This window comes from Anguilla rostrata, chromosome 5, assembly GCF_018555375.3.
Source record: "Anguilla rostrata isolate EN2019 chromosome 5, ASM1855537v3, whole genome shotgun sequence".
Lineage (NCBI taxonomy): Eukaryota > Metazoa > Chordata > Actinopteri > Anguilliformes > Anguillidae > Anguilla > Anguilla rostrata.
In genome coordinates, this window is record NC_057937.1 from 47,712,345 (window position 1) to 47,733,508 (window position 21,164).

The following is a 21,164-nucleotide window of genomic DNA, read 5'->3' on the forward strand; positions in this document are numbered from 1 at the left end:
ATATTCTTCAACTTTTATTTATGCATAGTCCGTTTAAGTCCCACAGAGCTTCACTGCCGATAGAATATATTAATCACATCAAAAGGGAAATTAATTACCAAAAATACAGAAAATTCTTGTTTGGAAGATTTTAATAAGCCACTTCGAAATGCCAATCTAGAATAACTTCATACATTTGTTTAGTTTTGCCTAACCCCCTGATGAACCCACGTTTCCCTTTCACATTACGTATGACGTCATGCTGTTTAATTAAGATAAGTTACATTTAGCCAACCTGAATTAGCCTATGCATTACAAGGTCACAGACCTTCATTGGTTGTGTAAGAGGTGTTAGTTTTAGCATCGCATCCTGATATGCAGTTGTATTCACTGATAGGTTATGCAATTAAAATGTTTAATTTTCAAAAGTTTGCTGAAAGTAATCAGAGGATGACCGAGAAACCGACCGTATCCCATATTACGAGCAGGTCTGTATTTCTCCTGAAAATCTTGAAGCATTACCACAGTGAATGACAGAGTTGGTCAACATTAGTTAGTCCAGTATTTTCATCTCATTCCTGCCTAAATTTTCTGTTTTAGCCAAGAATTCAAGTGCGTATGAGTACGTCGTGATGAAATTTAGTGTCCATATCTCATATAGGCTATGTGTCATCTCATTGTTGGATGGCAATAGATGTCGATGGCGTCTCATCTGTGCTATTCAATTGCATGTATGTTTCATTTGTATAAAACAACTCGTACGTCTAATTGTCAAAGAGCAGATACACAAATTCATGCAGTTCTTACTCAATAAGGAACGTGCTTTATTGTTAGATAAAATGCCTTCATTCGAACTGTCTGGCAAACAAATATTTATAATGAAAGCTCTGTGACTGACTGAAAATTATGTAAACTATTGCAAAGCTATTTAAAACAGTCTAATTTAATACAGATTTTATGAATAGATTACTGAGAAGTAACTGGATTGAGGCATCCTAACATTCAACTGAACTTTGAAACATCATAAACGTTAAGTTTTATACCAAAGACGTGGACGAGAAGATCTCTTCTGGTCTAATTCTTAAATACTTATTTCTTTCATATGAGGCATATATTTATTTACGTCAATAGTGGATTCTGTACAAAAACGACAAAAGCATCTCCCACGAGGTTCTTTGGGACTGTACACGCTTCACTTCTCCTATTAGAAGTGTTTGGGGAAGTGATTAACATTCCTTTTCTCTTCAGTTCTTGGACTTGACCGTGGAATTGAGACTCCGACAAAGCAGACGGAATATAGAATGGAAAGACCGCGAGCTATTGAGCGTGGCCTTCGCTACTGCTTCGGGGTCAACTAAGAGCTATGGTCGAGAGCACCACGAACAGGGCCAGTGATTTGCAGACATGAAAGGTTTCGCATAACGGCAATGGTTTATTTTTGTACTAGCTTATTTACAAAATACGTATAGCGTCATATATGTCATAAACTTTGCAAGACAACTAAATTCCATTGACCTATTTCTAAACAAACTCTAAATGTAGGCTATACCATAATTTGGCAAGCGACATTCTGTAGGCAATAGATAGGTGCGTGTGTAGCCTACTGCACACAAACACGTCAAAATTATATCAATCAGCAAATAAAAGGTCCTTACTTTTCATTTTGAGGAAAATTCCTTATTGTCATCCAAAAGACACGAAGCAGTCATCCGTGCTCGGATAATTATAAAAGATTCCAGTGTGGTAAACACTGACATCGTTGGAAATGTGTTCAAATGCTCCAAATCAATCTGGGGAAATCTGAAATGAGCACCAAACCAATTTCAGGAACGTTTTCGGCGACAACAAACGGGCAAGGCAAGGCAATGATTTTTTAAGGTGATGTCAGTTGTCATTCCTGTAACGTCTGTGTCCAGTGGTCCATGTTTTACAAGCATTTTATTTCCAAGATGGGGAAATCTTGCTTTTAAGAGCTGCTCCTGTACTTCTGTAATCAGAAATTCTGTTTTCTCATAAGCCATCTCTTGTTCTGTCACCTTAGCGCTACTTTCAACATATCTTCCCTGATCACGTTTTCGTTGTCTTTCTCTCGGTCCATCCGTCACTTTCGCTATCCTCCAAGCCTCTAGTTTCTCTCCAGGAGCTTCCTCTGACAGCTCTCGCCTGCAGTGACGTCATTTTAGCAGCAGGCTCCTGAGTGACCAATCACAGGCACGTGGGGGGAGAAAATAGTTGCGCGTGTGTATATGTTTGTGTGCGCGCGCTTTCGTGTGTATGCTTGGTGTGTGGCGTGTCCGTGTGCGCGCGTGCGTGGAAGATGGCAAACCAACAAGAATGAGTCTCCGTACCTCATTCATTTACAAGCATATTAATTAACACGCGGACATCGTCATTAATAGGTCATTGCACAACATATATAGCCCAGCCTACCAATGGCATTAAAATCAAGCTATACTAGGCCTAATTTAAAATGTTGTTGGTCAGATAACATTCGTGTAGTCTTTTGGAACACCAAAGCACACTAATAATTTTAGAAGGCTTAATACCGGAAAATAAACGATACAGACAAAGCTCCTTCTTCCATGTTCTTTTGTAAATATACATGATTTAATGATCAAGACCTCATTTTACCAGATAATTATGCCAGTTCTGGACTATATAAAAGAAAGGTATGCAGTTCACCAAGAAAGAACCATTGTCTTAAATCATATTCTAGCTCAAAATGTGTAGGCCTGGGTGAAGCTCTCTCTCTCTCTCTCTCTCCTCTCCCCTCTTCTCTCTCTCTTAGACACACACACACGCGCGCACACATGGCGTGGAAACCATCTACTTAAACGGTGTGTGTATTTTGCAGAACTTAAAAGATTTTCACGCACGTACATGAATTTCAGAAATTAATTTTATGCCGCTGAGTTTAACTGATAACGACAAACCAAATATTACAAGGGACATTTGAAATAGCTGATGGAACGCAGAGTGAAGGAAGATACAGCCGCAAAAAAGACACTCTTTAATATTTTAATTTAAAAATAGTTGGACTGAAGGTCGCTGGGGTGACGAACGATTGAAAATTGGTAGCACGCAGATCTATTCGTCGAAAGGTTTTACAATAGCATATCAAGTGAACTCTGTAGAAAATCAAGATTCGGCATATGTTTTCTTCTGAAAAGCTGGTCTCTCGTCAGTAACATCTTTCGATTCCTGGACGAATAAACCAACCGGTTGAGGTTCATTAATACTTTCATATAACAGTTAGTATAAGGCTGAACCGCGTGTGTGTGCGCTCTAGAGAAATACTTCAAAACCTCTAATCACATTTGATTTCTTTACTGAATGCACTGTATCTTACAGACCATTTAACAAACTCAGCTGATTTATGTTGCTATCAAGAATTAAAATATGTGCATGCCGCATGCGATTTGTTAGTTTCCTTTTACATTTTCTACCGTTTATTTGATCCCTATAACAGCAATAATGAATTCCCGGCTTCCAGACTTTGGGGTGTTCTTGAGAATGGTTCCCCACGTTTCCTATTGAATTACATCTGCTCCATTGACGCTGAAATAAAGACGCCAAGCCAACTTTCAGCCTCAACATTTCTCACCAAGCTCTAAAGGAAAAAAACGTGTCTTTCACTGTTTGTCTTTATTCCTCAATACTGTCACACAGTCAACGAACGTGTCCTGAAATTTAAGTACATTCAAATTCTTGGTTCGGGTCACAGTGAAGCACCGTTCGTTCACTTGAAGCAACAAGGCGCATTGTTGCGCCCTTTTGCAATAAACTTGAGGCTGCAAGGTTACACTTCGAGTTATTGTGAAACAATCCTTTCCAAGGAAAAATTAAAAATTAAAAGGTTAAAATGGACTATTCTTTGCAATTGCTAAATGTGCAGTTTTATATGGCAATATGGCATTAGGATACTGCCACTCAGTTGATTTCTTTAGTTTACAAATTACCAGACTCATAAAAAGAGTTCGCACGAACATTTTTAACAGTTATAAAAATTACTGTCCTTACATTTTTGGAGACGAAATTGCCGTGTTTGTCACTAATAACAGCACCCCAATCAAGTATTTGAAAATTCAAATAATTATCATAAACCAGTAACTTACCAGGACAAACGACGTTCGTTAGAATGAACATTTCCAATACTGTAAATCAAACAGGTTTGTCCCACTGATATTTCACCCCTCGTTTATGTATTTCTGCTCTCTCCACACTCCCACCCTTAACAGCTAAGTAGCCTATCTGGGGTTAATGGTAGAGGTCCTTCTCTAGAAAAACCCAGTGGTCTTTGAGGATGATCTAGTATGAGAATTACAAGGAGGTTTCGTTTACGGGGAAAAGGCCTATGAGATGTGGCGTTTGGACATAACTGCCCACGTAGGACGATACGTCACCTACAAAACGCGCTTTAACCTCCCCCATAAAATGAAAACCTTGGCGTGTCTCACATTAGTAAACTCAGATGAATGATTTTGCATCGATGACCCCAATCTATAAGTTTCATATTCAGTTTTGATGTCATCAACCTTTGCCAATGTCACGCTTTTGAATCTTTTCATTTATTTATTATTATTATTGTACTTTGTTCATGTTATAGTTGATTAAGCATATAAAACGATTGACTGATCACAATGCATTTCATTATTTAGCTCGTGACTAAAATTTGGTTAAATAGCCTACTTCCACGTAACATGTAATTTCATTGAACATTAGGACTGATGGCTTGAATTCAGACAGTAGAATTTAATTTTTCATTTACGTAGCACCATTTCAAGCTTGAATATTTCAAAAATAAAATTTTTTGGCTTATGGCTTATAACACACACGCACGCACGCACGCGCGCACACACACACACACACAAGCGCACGTCTTTCTATAGCATTTTACAGTTATCAACGTAAGTATTCACATTTTAATGAGATATGCATTTTGTTTAGACAGGTATTATGTGATCATGCTATTATAATTTCGACTAAATGATGATAATTCCAAATGTATGCTTCCAACACGTGCGTGCCCCCACCCAAGCACGCACGCGCACTCCTCAGTAGACGAAATATTTAGAGTTAGGAAAAATGTAGCTAAAAAGAGCAGCGGCCATTTCATCGACAATGGGACCGTTGTTTTTAATTACAAAAACAATTATTATTATTATTATTATTATTATTATTATTATTATTATTAACAGTGTCAATAATAATAATAATAATAATACGTTTCCTTTTATTTTTAATAATTGTTGTGGTAGCACTAAGTAACTAAAGTTAATGAAATAAAAAAAAATCAAGTTAGTTTTAATTACTAAAAGATAACAGGATACTTCTCATGGAAGTGTATAAGTGTAATTCAGGACATCAGGATTCAAGGGACAGAGGGCACAGCAAAGGCTAATAAAGATTGAGCCAGCCCTTGACCTATGCCCCTTTGGTTTTGTTATTTGTATTATTAAGTGCTTGTTTTCAATGAGAGTCCAGTCTCTCAATTTGGATGAGGTTATTTAAGGTTAAATTAAGTGCTTGTGTTTCTATTGTTGGACATATTACAAGCCTGTTAACTGGCTGCCCAAACCAACAGGACCATCCTTGTTTGTTTCTTAGTTTACAGATTGTGAAAGAGTTTACAGCTAAATAAAGTCTAACCATCTGCTTAAACATGGACCGCAAAAAAAATGTTTTAAACAATTTTCTTTCCAAGAATGCTGGGCAGATTTCAGCTGTGAGTTTTTGTGCCTGGCCTACATATGTTGAGTAAATAATTTTTAGAGGCAGAAATGAAAAAGAATAATGGATCAAATTTTTAAGTAATTACTTGAAATAAACTTTAATTGATGATCTTCCCCAAAAGAAAAATAACTCAGTAGAAAATATTTTATCTTTGATACATGTTATAAATGATCGGTCACGATATTCAAATATTTCATAAGAAAACCTCAAAATTGTGAAATTATACAACATACATCAGGCACTACGACTATGAAACGAATACACAGGCCTACCTTTGACAATACTGACCCCTAGCGATTAATATTTTCCCTGTTGTTTGGTTCTATTTTTAAACCAGTTTCCAATTAAAACCCCCAATGTATGTACAGTTGTTCACTTGATATGTAGGCACTACATACATCATAGGTGATAATATATGCTAAAATATGCATTCCTTTAAACTTAGACCAAGTTGCTAAAACTCCCAAATGCTGTCTATCATTTTTCTGTCAAACATTTGTTTCTTGAATGTGCCCTTAAAAACCTTACAAATAGACGCAAACTAAGAACACAGCCTCCAAACCACACCCTGTTATGTAATTACAAGTCTACCATGGTACCACTGTAATTGGTTGTCTTAAAAAGATGACATTCATAATTTTGGGAAAGTCTGAACATGCATAACAGGTCAAAAAATACCTTCTGCGCACGTTTTGATTACACAAACTATACGTATTCTAACAAATAATAAAACATGGTAATCTTACATAAGGATGAGACGTTTCATTTCGATGGCAAATAGACCCTTCGTTGCTATCAGTTTGTTGCAGTAAACGAATGGGTAAGAAACAGACAAACTCAATATAACATGCAACAATCATAACTGTTAAAAAGGCCGCCGTGAACGGAATTATAATAGTCTGACATAAAGACTTCACCTTCACAACATATATATATATATATATATATATATATATATATATATATATATATATATATATATATATATATATATATATATATATATATATATATATTCCAAAATTGAAGTAGTCTATATGTGTCCATCTACCCAATTTCAGTCTGATGTCTGCTCAAGTAACCATCTTTTCAACGTATGAAAATGCATAATAATGTTTGACAATTTATTTATTTGGTCTAGGCGATATAAACATAGTTGAAATATACAACCACAACATTTTGTATCACAATTATTTAGTAATTATGTGGAATTATTTATTGATTTATTAAATCAATTGATTAATACACCTTATAGCCTGCCACGCTGTCTGTGCAACTTTTTTCAGTCAGAAAAAATTACACAACTCGTCCCAACCCCATTAAAACTGAATATTCACTTGACAAATTCGTTTACAGTGGGGTACTATAAATGGAGGTATATAATGATGGTCATCTCACACTGAAGCCAATTGAATTGAAACAACAGAAACGTGGCTTTAAGGACTTTAGTCGGTACGATTATAAAAAAAGTTAACTAAACGTCTTAGAACAACATTAGGCAAAAAATTACAACATTTATTGTGTGTACTTAATTACAATTATAAAATGCGCATCAGAATGTAAATTCTGATTATAGTAGATAACGTCAAAATTTATCGGTTAAAATAAAAATGTACTGTTTAAATTTTTTAGCATATATCAACTGTTCACAAAGAGGAAATTCAATTTTACAGCTTGCTAGATTAAAATTAGTAAAAAATAAATCAAGACAGTGTGCAACATCATCTTACATTGGTTACTATAAATGTGCTTGCCGCAAGAGCTCGTCTCCACGATTCCTAAACTTAATTCAGTTAACTGGCTCAAATAAGTTGACAATGGCAATAAAACATCAGAAGCATAACAACTATAATGCTAAGTATCGGTATGTATTTTTAATTTTGAAATATGCGCTAAAATGTTAATCTTATCATTTATGCTGCCGTTTTTCGTTTATAGCCAGAGAAGTATAATTTTATATATTTTAAAAAGTCAATGTTTGTTTGGACGATTCTTTTAAACTGAGCCTATAGATTATTACGTAATTTTTGACAAAATTTCAAGTTCTTTAAATCATTCCTGTTTTGTCACATTATAATAGTTATTGATAATGTATTAAGAATCTTTCTCTCACATAGCCTAACACTGCATCATATAGTCTCTGGAAGTGTACCACAGTTGACGCCTCAGTGTAGTGAAGAAGCAGGTCTTCTGTCATTATGTCTAAATCTTTGAGATGTCATAAACAGATGTGAAGCAGAGGTAGAAGTGCACACGACTCACGAGGCAACAATCAAACAGGCATTCGTCTTGTTTCACTCTGTGTTAAATAAGTACAGGCCTCCAAGGTGGAAGGTAGAATTTAACTCCTTATCACCACAACATATTAAATAAATTGGTTGTGTAGCCTGCGTAGCGTCACAATAATGTTTTATTCAACACTTAAACACAGAATACGGCATATAGGCATTATAAACCGGACACAATTACTCAACTTTTTAGATTATAGAAGTGTGCAATGTACAATTGCAATATAATGCAAATTTAGAACCACGCTAGGAATTCATATAGGCCTACATATATTTACTGTTACTGGTATACATTTCCAACGTTTCAAGGTCGGTTTTATAAACCTAAGCGTCATGTTTAAGCATCTACATACAGGTTGCATCGCACAGTTCGTATTGCTTAATTAGGGCAAAGCGTTACCAAGCAATCTCGGCACTTCATGATAGCCTCTTGCATTGATTTGACGTGACCATATAGCCCGAGACTATATACACACACACACATATATATATATACCTATCAGCAGTGACGTAGCATTGGAGATTCCAATCGATGAACAAAATGCCTGCACTGAAGAATTGTTGCGAAACTTTTTCTTACATTTAGATGTATTCATTTGACAGACGCTCATTTCCATAGGAACTTATACAACTTACAGTTTTTACATGCAATCAACTTATGCAAGTGGATACTGGATGCACTTTTCATCGATTCTTGTCACTGCAGGCCACGTAGGAGGAAATGTTTCAAGGCTGAACAGGGGAAAGTTATTGCTCTCGAATGTGGGAGGACAGGCTCAATGAGTTGGCTTTACTTTGGGAGCAGACACATTGAAGTGTCAACTGAGAAGGTAGCCTACTGAACATATGCAAAAGATGTGAAGGCTAGGCTTGGTTTTGTGCGGTAGGAAACAATTTTCTTTATGATTATTCTATTTCTGTAGCACATTAGAGGGGGGACTTTGTGGTAATAATGTTCAGTGCGTCCCAAACCCCCACCCCCCGCCCCCCGGTGAGGCCCCCTGAAATGAATTCCTGGCTACGTCACTGCCTGTCAGAACGTTTTGCCAGCAAAATCTATATAACATTCATGCAAGATTTGTCAGCCAACTCAGATACTATGAAAGTGTGCTTGCTGACATTTACTATTCTACCGTAATTAGACTTAGAAAACAGAGGCTATAGTCCCACAATGTTTATTCTATATGATTTAGCTGCTGTACAGATGAGAATACTAAAGTTTGTTCATCATTTTTTATTTTATTTTTTTGCCATGGAAGGTAACATTTGTGTCATTATCATATATAGATGTGGCAATTATTTCCCTTCTGGCTAAAACTCTGTGGTCTGAGAGTGAGTTTAATGCCTTTCAGTTGAAGTCATTCGATTCAGGGATAATCTTAATAAATAGCAGCCATCCTTTCCAGAATTTCTACACTGACATCTCAGACTCCCACACTCTGCGTTGCGATTGTCCACGCTATAGAACCAGCGTCCCAGGAGACATGTGAATACTGAACCTATGTTTTATTCCGCATAAATTGCACAAGACTGCTTTCAGCACTTTGTCATTATTAAACTGCCATCTTATTTTTCATAAGCGGGATGGTTAAATCGTCTACCAAGTTTAAAAAGTCAGCTTTAAGGAGACACTCCAACAGCGGTAAACGGTTACTGTGACCACAAATAAAACGCCCGTAATTCAGGGAAACCTGGCTCCTACTGTAGTGTGATCAGCCTGAAAAAAGCGCATACGGCATATTAATAGTCCATGATTTTTATATATTAAAATGCTATTAGCCAAATAATAGGCCTATAATATACACTTAATGTAAAAGGTGGGCTGGTCGTGTGCAAAGTCAAGATTTTAATCTTTATCTGAATTTATAAGATATAGCCTATAAGATAAAGGGCAAAAATACACTGCATTCATAATCATCATGCCACATTATGTTTCGTCCAAACCGCCACATTTCATTTCAATCACATTTGATAAAACTGTGTTCAATATAATATATTCAACAGTAAAAATAAATATATAAATGATAATTAAAAAACAAAAAGCAAAGCAATGTTGTTAAATGTCAAATGCATTTAGACATTAACGCTGTGTTCTTGTATTACAGTAGTCGCCTAACGCCATTGATTTTGAAGAAGAAAAATAAAAGAAATCAGTTATTAAAAAAATAAATTCAAAGACAACCCCATTGTGAAACACAAATTCTAGAAGGCTAAAGCCAGCATTCTGTGTCAGATTTTTATATAAATTACTGTATGAAAAGAAGAAAAGCCCTTTTCGGCTGGCTCGGCGTTTTCTGATCTTCTACTGCCACCTATTGATTTGTGGTGGTAGCCTAACTGCAGTCAATATGTACATGGACTCATTTTAGGGAAAATGAAATTCGGTCCTTTAGTATTACGGCTTGCCTTAATATTGCATAGCACACCACCGAACCGAACACTTCATTAAAACAAAAATTAAAGGTGAGTGTAATCAAGGGGCCAAGTGGATATTCTCCTTGTTAAGGTATTTAGTTTACTTAAATTCAAAGGCAGTCCCTTTAAGGCAAACCGGGACAGTGGTGATTTGTAATTAATAGGTTTTACTTATTGAGTCCACTCTTTCCGTGGTTCTCATAAAAATAATCTACGCGTTATTTGTGGAACACACAACGCGTACGTAGACCTATAAATTAATTAGACGACTCTGAAGCCAAACTGAAAGGTTTTAGACAGAAGTACTGGGAAGCAATCATATGAGTAACAAGATTGCTTTTCACTCTCACAGAATATTATTTTGTGAAATAATAAGCCCTCCATTCAAGGAATTCTATGACATCATTTTTCAGTATCTCGTTGCAGTTTAGCGTTGCAAACAGGAAGTCGCACTTTTTTCCATTTGGACATGGAAAATTAAGTGCAACGCATTCAAATAAAAGTGCAATAGCGCCACCCTGAGGAAATAAAATATTTTGCCGAGCTACGAAAGAGAACGTTTTTCCATTGGACAAGGTCATTAACGTTTAACTCCCAGAATATTTGTTGTGAGTAACAATACTTAAATTTACAATTTCAATACATGTTGTATTTCCGAAAGGATATTTAGGCCTACATTTGATTTGTATCAATTATGTTAATGTGTCTTAAAATCACAAAACATAATTATTTTATCAGACAATTGTACTGTAGCTTTCTGTAAAAAAAATATGCGGAAATTGTATTTGTTTGTTGTACCGTTGGCATTTATTTGTATCACTGTAGTAGCCTACATACAGCAATTGCTTTAAAAAAAAAAAAAAATAGCGAGGTGAACTGCTTCGATATTTTCATCAATGCTGAAATTCTGGTTGCAATTTAGATACATCTCTTATTATTGGCTTCACCCGGATGAGTGAAGCCAGGTCGTCGTGCCACGCCTCCATTCTGTAGGCCTATGGTAGGGCTAGGCCTACTAGCGCAGGACTCTCAGAATTTTAATCTCCGACTGTTGTTTTCGGGAAAAATAAAATAAAAAAAACCCGAACGGAAAAATAACACAAGACGTGGTTTTGGCCCCCTTTAGTAACAGCCCCTAAAAAAAACCTTTTGAAGAATGCAGCTGAAATTTTTTTTTTTGTGAATAAAAAAGGTTTTCATGGGTCTGGGGGCCACTTAAATTTGGAAATTTGCCATTGACCGGGGGCAATAGAGATTTCCGAAAAATCAGCCCAGGTTTAACCATCGGGGGTATGGAAAAACTTATGGGCATTATACATTGATATCACTATTTTTTTAATTTTTGGAAGGTTTCAATTATAATCCCCTTGGGGTTTAAAAAGGGGGGAAAAGCATTTTAAGTTTTTTAAAAATTTAAAAGGAGGTTTTGGCCTATTTGGTTCGCTTTAATTTTGTTAAAATTGCAATTTTTTGCAAATTTAAAAAATCTCTTTGGGAACAATAAAAACCTTTTAAATTTTTCACAGAAAATTTAAAGGGGGGAAAATTGGCATTACAAATTAACTTTTTAAAGGGTTTTTTTTGTTAGTTTTCTGAAATAACCCCCAAAAAAAAAAATTTTCCCTTTTATTTGTTTTTTTTGGTAAATTATGGTAGGAATGAAAGGACATGGAACAGGCTAATAGGGAAAAGGGGGGGGGGGTTTTGATACCCCGTTTGGCACCCTTTTGGGGATATACCCCGGAAATCAAGGGAAAGGATTTACACCATTCAACCTGGGAAGGGGGCGGGGAAAATTTTTGGGGCCTTAACCAGCCCCCAAAAACCGGTTTTACCCTTTTAGCATTTTAAAAATGGGGGGAAAGTGGGTACAAAAATGTAATGTGCACAAAAAGGGGAAAACACTTTAAGAGGATTGGCTAGTGTTTTCAAAAAAGAAAAACGGTGCTGTGGGGGCCGCTGTTTAAAAATCCCCTTAAAAGGGTTTTTTCTGGGTTTCAGGTGTTTGGGGGAAAACGCTGTTTTAGTCGGTCTTCAGGCCCCTGTTCCCCAAATAGCGCCTTAAAAGCAAAACTTCAAATTTTTGGAGGTTTTTGGGGAAACCACAGAAATTTTAATTTTTAATCCAGCGGGGGAGGGGTGCAGCAGGTGGGAATTTTTTTCTTCAAAATAGGGGGGCTTTTGGGGGGGGAGGGGGTTTTTGGGGGGGGGTTTGGGGGGAACACTAAGAGTTGTGGCGAGTGCTTGCCCAGGGAACTTGTACCTTAGTTAGGGCCCCGGAAAAAAGGGGGAAACCCGATAAGGGGGAAATTGGGGTTTCTCAAAAACCCCAAACTTGGGGAGTTTAAAAATTAAAAAAAAAATGAAGGGGTTGAAAAAATTCCTTTTTTAATTGTGGGGCTTTGCATGGATAAAAAAAAACCCCCCTGTTTATAAGCTGGGAAAAAAATTATTTTACATTCCCTTTATGTCTTATTAGCTAAGAAAAAAAAGTTAAAAAGGGCTAGGGGCTTTAGAACCCACATTTTAAAATTTTAATTTTAAAAGTGGGGTGCAAAAAATAAAAAATAGGTGATAAAAAGCAAAGGGAGAAAAAAAACCTTCCCAAAGGCCCAAGAAAAACTGCTAAAACCCTGGTTTGGAAAAAAAACAACAGTGAAAAACATTTTCCATGAAAAGAAAAAGGGGGGGGGGCTGGGGGACTTCACCCCCACCAAAAAAAAATTTCCGTCGGAAGAATTTGGTTAATTATAATTTAAACCCCAAAGGGCCCCTTTTTCCCCCCAATTTTTCCCCAATTTTAAAAGTATTAATCCCTACACCATGGGTTTTAAAAAAATAATTTTGGGGGGAAAAAAAACCCCAAAAAAAATTAGAAAACAAAGAGTGGTTTGTTTTAAAAAAAAATTTTTTTTTTAAAAAAAAGGCCCCCCAAAAAATTTTTGAAAAAAAAATTTTTCTTTTTAATTTGTGAATTAAAGCTTTTTCCAATTTTTTTTCGACCCTAAATTTTACCCCAAACCCTAATTTAATTTTTCCTGAAAGGTTAAAAAAAAACCAAAATTCAAAATTTTTCCGGGCCCCTTTCTTTTTTTTCAAAGAATAAAAAGATTTCATGACAGTGGGGGGTTACTAAGAGAAAAGGGGCCGGGAAAAAGGCCCGGGTTTAAAAAACAAAAAATTTTTCCCCCTTCCCCTCAAACGAATTTGGGCCCCTAGAAAATTCTCTTTCGGTTTAAAAACAGCTGCCCCGGGAGGAACACCCTCCCTCCACGTAATAAAATTTTGGGCTTAAACCCCGCAAACCTGTTTGGGGGGAATTTTAAACTGTTTTTGGGAGTTTAGGGGAGGTTTCAAAAACTCAAAAAAAATAACCACAAAAAAAATAAAATGAGGGAAAAATTGGATTTTAAATCTCACCTTAAAAAAACAAAATACAACGCTTTTCAAGCACTATTAAAAGTAAAACATCCATAGATCATTTAATTAATTTTTTTTGGCATTTTGAAAATATCATGAGCCCTTTTGGGGATAAGAGATTTTCTTTCCCGGGGGGGCACCCATCCCCCCAACCAAAAAATCCTCTTTGGTTTTCCGGGGTTTTGCGGCCCCTTGGGGGTGGGGAGTTGGGTTTGGGCTAATTTTATTCCTTTTCCCCATCTTTGTTTGAAAGAAAGCTTTTGCTGCTTTTGGGTTTTTTGGGGTTTTAATTATGGCAAGGTATTTTTTAATTTCAAACAGGGGGTTTTTTTTCAGTGGCCCCAACCCTGCTGCATTCAAAAGGGCCTCCTCTCTGGGCGTAATCTTTTTCAAAATTAGACCAGGTGGCTGAATTCCCTTTCACTGCAGTCAAAAGAATCGACTGGTTTCCCCAAAAGCCGGTTGCTCCCCCGCCCACCATCCAACCATTTATAGAAGAAAACAGGGTCATCAAATTTTTGTTTTTAAAAAACACAAAAAAAGGTTTTTGCTACCTGGGGGTTTCAATAAGTTGGATAGCCCGGGGAGTAAATATGCAAGTCACCCATACCATGGAAGTATACTATGGGGACTGCAAAGGGGAAATAAATTGCTTGGGCAGTCTTGGGAATCTACACAAGAGATGGGATTTTGACTTTCTTGGGGAAAAAAAAAAAGGGTAAACAACGATCTTTAAAGTCGGGTCTCACGCGCCTCTGGGTTTTGGGACCCGGGCCTTCTTTACCCGCCTGGGAAGCCCCTTTCTTTTTCAAAACCTTTCACCTTTCCCCCTCATGTTCAAAAACACCAATATAAAAAAGGGAACCCTTTCCCTTATCTGATTAAAATGGGTTTTACAATTGGCCCCAAAAGGGTGGGGGAAACCATTTTCCCCGTGTTTTAGCCATTGGGGTGAAACTTTGTAATGCACATAAACCTTTAAATATTCTGTTAGCTGACTTTTGGGAAATTGGGGGGATAAAAAACTCACAGAAAATTTTAAAGGGAAAACAAATTTAGTTTCTTTTCCCCGAGAATGGTTAAAACTGGCCCCTCCCTTTTAAACCCGGGTTTTCAAAGGGATATAAGGGGCCTAGAAAAAATTGATCCTTAGTGAAAAATTTTCAATGGTAAAAAGCTTTTTAAAATCCATTTAAAAAAAAACCATTTTTCAAAAAACAAATGACCCCAGAAATTTGGGGGTATGCCAATCATTTTAAGTTGAATAGCCTTTTTGGAAGGGTCTGAACTCAGAATTAAAGGAAAAAAATTTACTAAGGTCAGCACATTTTTTGCCCCAAATTTTTTTTATTAATTTTTTATGGGAACAACCATACAACATTTTTTCTTCTGAAAATATTATTAAAAGAAAAAAAACAATTTAAAAGGGTTTTATTTTTAAGGTTTTAAATTTCAAAAAATAATTTATAATAAAAACTGTAGAAAATTTTTTATTTCTGTTAAAAAAACCCAAAATTTAACACAAAAATATTTATTCCCAAAAGGGTGAAAGGAAAAAATGTTAAATGGAAAAAACATTTTTTAATTCTGAAAGGGGTTTTAGAAATCTAAATTAAGTGCTTCAAGGAAACTGAATTTTTTAAAACAAAAAAAAACAACCCATCTTTTTATCAAAAATTTTTAAAAAAAAACCCCAATTTTTAATTTATTTTTTAAATACAAAATTTTAAAAGTAAAAGTAGCTTTAAGAAAATTTTTAATTACTCCCGAAAACAGAAAGTATATCCAAATTTAGAAATAAAAATTTAGATTTCCTTTAACAAAATGCCTCGAGGATTCGAATAATAACCTTTTTTAATTTTTAAATAAAAGGGGTGGGGAACCCGGGGAGGGGGCCGGGCCCGGCCCGGGGTTTGGGAAACCCCCCCCGTGGCCAAAACCCCGGCCCGGGGGGGCCCCCCCGTCCCCATCCCCCTGCCGTGCTGGGCCCCCTGGGGGGGGGGGCCCCCGGGGGGGGGGGGCCCCCCCCCCCCCCCCCACCTGGGGGTCCCCTTTTCCCTGCCTCCCTCCCGGCCCCCCCTTTTTGGGGGGCCCCCCCGGGTCCTCTCCCCAGGGGGTTAAAGGGGGGGTTTTTTATTCAAAATTATTGGGTTTTAAAATTATTTTCCCCTGCATATAATTTAATTTTAATTTATAACACATACCAAAAAATCCACACCAGTTTAAAACCCCCATGGCCGGAAAAAAAAAAGGGGGGGGGGGGGAAAAAAATAAAAAAAATAGGGGGGGAAAAACCCCCATTAATAAAAGGTTAAACGGACCCCCCCCCAAAAAAAGGGGGCATAAGGAAGTTTTTTAGGTGTACTGAATTTTAAAATTTTAAGGGGGTTTCCCCCTTTTTTTAAAAATGGGGGAATTTAGTTTTTGTAGCCCTGGGGATTGGGGCCCCCCAGGTTTGGGAAAACCCCCTCCGCTTACCCCAGATGAAAAAGCTGGGAAATAACATAAACCCAATGCTTCCCAAACAACCCACCCGCACCCAAAAACAACAAAAGCCAAAGGACCAAACCCAAAAAAAAAAAAATTTTTTACAGGGGGGGGCTAAGGGGTGGGGGGGCTCACCCCTTTCCGGTGGTTTTTTGGGGGGGCCCCTTTTTGGCAGCCCCCGGGGGCACTGCCGGCCGGGCCCGGGGGGGGAAAGGGCCCTTCCCGGCGCCGGGGTGGCCGGCCCCCCCTGGGGGGGGGGCCGGGGGGGGGCCCCCCCCGCTCCAAAAAGCGGAGCCCCTCGCCCTTTGTCATACGGGGGTTTTTACCCCCGGCCCCTACCAGCCAGCCCTTCCTCCCCCCCCTCTCCATTCCCCACCCCACCCCCGGGGGCCCCTTTCCCCCCCCAAAAAACCCACCCCGGGGGGCCCATCACAATAAGGAATTTCCTTTTAAAAAAGCCAACTTTTTCTTTTATAAATACAAAAATTCCCAAAAAACAAAATGTCTTTTAGTTTTCCCAAAAGGGAATTCAGGAAGGGTTTCAACCTTTTGGGGGGGTTTGGGGGGTTTACCTTATAAAAAAAAATTTGCCGGGGGGGTATGACTTATAGGACTATAAAGCTGGGGGGCCCCTTCTCCTCTTTATCCCCTTTTTTCTCGTAGGGGCCCCGATGGGCCCCTTAGCTAAATTTTTCCTAAGAAGACCCCTTTTTGAAGAGGTTTTGTAAATTATTCCCAACAAAAGGTCCTTCCCCCCCGAGCAAGTTTTTTCAAGGGGTTTCAAAAAAGAAAAATTTTTCTCCCAAAAATTAAACCAAAAAGGGTTTTTTAAAAAGGAAAATTGCAAAAAATGATTCTTTTCCAAATAGGGAACAAAGCCTGAAATGTAATAAAATGAAAAAGCTTCTTTAAATTCCCAAAAGGGGCTTTGCTTTTTTGGGTTTTTTCACAAACAATGTTCCCTTTAAATTACATTTTTGGGGGGGTTTAAAGTTTAGGATGGATTGACGAGGGCCATATGGGCTTTTTTGAAATTTTCTGAAATTAAAGATTTTTTAAAAGAGTATTTCCACCGGGGTTTCATCTCGGAAATTTTTGGTGTTAGGGTTGTGTTTTATTTTAAAATATTTAAAAGCCAAAACACCCCCCTGAAAAGGGGAGGGGGGGGCCCCCCCTCGGATCGGGGGAAACAGGTTTTTTCCTGGAAAATTTTGTAATCGCGGTGGGAAATTTCCCTCCCAGGGGTTTGGGGATGTCATCCTGGCCCGGGGGAAATTTCCCTTCAGCCCGCCGGGACCCCCCCCCAAAACAGTTTTTTTCAGGGTTGGGGGGGGGGGAAGGGGGGGGGAGGGGGAAATTTTTAGGTTTTGAAAATAACTGTTCCCCGCGTCGGAAATCTTCGGGGGAAATTATTTTAGGAAAAAGGGCCCCCGGGGGCTGCCCCCAAACCCTCGGGTTGGGACCGACCCCTTTTTTTTAAGTGTTTGGGGAAGTCTTTGGTTTTGGATGGTTAAAAAATTTTTGGGTAACTTTTTAAAAAGGAAACGACTTAAGCCGCTCCCACCTCCGGGTTTACGGTTTTCTGTAAACGACAAACCAAGGCCAAAAATGAAGTGGGGAACCCCCTGTTGATTAAATTTACATTTTCCAAAGCGTATATTTCACTTACCCTTTCGGCAAAACAACTTATGGGGCCCCCCCCTGGGTTTGGTGGGTTTGGGGAAAAAAAAAAAAAATTACAGGCACCCTCTTTGAAAAATTTTTGTCTCAGGGGGCAGCAGTTTTTTAAAAAAAAAAGGGCCTGGGGGAAAAAAACCCCCAAAAAAGGGATTAAAAAAGGGGCACACGGCAACCTGGTTTAAAAAGGGTTGGCTGCATTAAGGGCCGCAGTCCTGGGCTCCCGGGGGGGGGAATCAGGGATGTCTCAAGCAAAGGGGTTTTAAAATTTTTTTTTGGGGGGGGGAAAAGCCCAGGGAGGGCCCCCCCCCGGGGGCAAGGAGCCCCCAAACCGGGACTGGGAGAAAAGGGGGGGGGTGGGCTGGGGGCGGGGGGGTTTTGGGGCGGGAACTAAGTGAATGGGGTTTTTTTAAAAATAAAGGGGAAAAAAGGAAAAAGGGGGAAAAAAAAAACTAGGGGGGAAGTAAAGGGGGCTGGGGGCAAAATAAGGGGGGAAAAACCCCTACCCCACCCCTTCCCCCCGGGCCCTTAAAATTTTTAAAACTTTTCCCCCCTTTTTTCCCCCCCCAGGGGGCCTGTAGAAACCCCCCTTTCTACCCTTTCTGCTCCCATTTGGGGGCCCCCGGGGGGGGGGGGAAAAAAGCGGCGGGGTTTAAAACCCCTTCCCTGTGTGTTATGAACAAAAAATCCCAACGCCGACAAAAAAAAGAAAAAAAATTTTTTTTTAAAAAAAAAACATAGGCCCCCAGGTTAGAGGGACAGGAAATATGGCGGGGGGGGGGGGGTGGGGGGGGCCGGGGGGAAAAGAAATTTATAAAAAACATTTGTAACACACACAAAAACCCAAAACAGACCCAATTTTTCTTTTTGAGGGTTTTTTTCCCCCGCCTAAATAAAATAAAATTTTTTTTAAAAAAAAATTATAAAGTTTAAAAAGGTTTTCTAACTTTAGGTACAACAAAAAACTGATTTCCTTTTGGGGAAAAACCTGATCAGCACCCCTTCCCCAAATCCTATTTAAAATTTCACCCCTCCCCTTATAAAGGGATTTTTTTTCCCCCCCCCCGGGAAAAAATATTTAACAACCATAAAGTTTTGGGCAACTTGGGGGCCCCGTTCCCTTTTTTAACCCGGGGGGGATCGCCCCCAAAGACCACCACCTTTCCCGCCTCCCCCCCCCTGGAAACCCCCCTTTGTCTTATCCCCAAATTCTGTCTGTGTCCACTCCACCCCCCAAAAGGGGGGGGGGGGAAAATTTGGGCCCTTCCAAAACCCGGCAGGCAAAAGCCCTTTTGTAACCCGGGGCCATTCCCCTCGGGTTTGGGAAAAACCCCCCCCCAAAAAAAAAGGGGAAAAGGGTTTTTTTCCCTGGTAAAAGGTTTAACCATTTATAAACTGTAGGGGTTTATTAAAAAACCATTTATTTATTTCTTAAAATTTTTTTAAAGTTTTTAAAAAACCCCAAAATGAAAATCTTGGGCTTACAAAACCGGTTTAAATTCAAATATTTAGTAACTATTTTAAGGACTTTTTGGGGGTTTTAGGGGTTCCTTCCCCGGGTGGCCCCCGGGGCCCCGATTCGGGCCCCCTCCCCCGCCCGCCCCGGGTTTGTGGTCTCCTGGGGACGGGCTGGGGAGGCCTGTTTAAAATTTAAATTTTTGCTGAGCCCTGTTTGGGGAAGGGGCACTGCCCGTGCCCCCCTCTTTTCCCCAACCTCCCCCAAAAGACCGCGTTCCCCCCCGGGTTTCCCCGGGGGGGACCCCCCTTGCCCCGTTTGATTCCTCATTGGCAAACACCTTGACCCTTTTTAATATTCTTCCTGGTGTATTAAAAAGGGGGGCCCACCCAAGCCTATGCCGTCTAATTTGGAGCCTATTCCAAATTTTAAAGGGTGGGCTGTGCTTTTAGCCGGGTTCTAACAACATTTCACCCCAAACAAAAATTTTTGGCAAGCTTCCCCCCCCGGGGGGGAAAAAAAAAAGGGGAGTTTTGGGCAAAATGGAATTTTTTAAAAAAAAAAGGAACGGGGGGAAAATTAAATCCAATTTTAAAAGGGCCCTTTGGGTAAAACCACCCTGGGATTGTTTGGGAAGTAAAAAAAAAGAGCAAAGGGGGCTTTAAAAACGGTTTTACAAAATATTTTTATTTTTCTTTGGGTTTTTATATTTTTCGGGGTTTTTTTATTGGGAGGTCCCGGGGGGGGTATCCAGGTTTTTCCCCTTGATCCCCGGGTGTGTTCCCCGGAAAGATTTCGGGGAGCGTTAGCCGGGGGCCCCCGACCAGCCCCGGGATTCAAAAAATCGTTAAAAGAAATTAAAAATTTGATTTTTTTAGGTAAAAAATTGGTTTTCAGAAAAAATAAACCATTAAATTTTAAAAAAAAGAAAAACTGTTTTCCTGGTTTTTTTAAAGTAAACAATAAATCACCCTTTTACAAAATGTACCCCTTCCCTTTTCCCCAAAAATAAGAATTTATGAGGTGTGGCAGAAATAAAAAAAGTTTTGCTTGACATCCATCACAAGCAAAGCACCATGGGATTACTGGCTCTCAGACTCCAAAGTCTTCCCTTTTGAATGACTGGTTTCAGTAACAGTCAACACCACTTCAATAAGGGACACTTGAAGCCTAAGAGTCTGCAATCCCATAGTGCATTGCTCCATAGAACTGGTAAACAAAGACCGCAGACTTTCTAAACTCAAATAATAAAACTATTTTTCAAATGGGAACCAAATCAGAGATCCTTAATTTATGGTTTTCTGCACTTTCAGTTTCTACTATTCCTATTATTTACAATTGCTCGTTGACTGACAATAATTTAGTAGGAAAACTGTTTTAAAACAACTGCAAATTAATAACAATTATAATTAATGCATTTAATGCTGCCATTTTCTACAGTTACCCTAATGTGGGCTGGGTTGATAAGAATGATTACCATACAATCAGGCCTTAAAAAAGGCAAAAAGCAAATGCTTTCACAATTTAAAAACACCTACACATTTTAGGCCAAGGCATCTACTTACAACACACGCTGAAAGTGTTTTTGGCATAAAACAAAACAAAAAAGCTTTCACTCAACCGGCTGAAACGCATAATTGTTCAAAAACAAGCACGCGGTTAATTGTGAGCACTTAAAACATTTGCATCATAAAATGCTGTGGCACAAG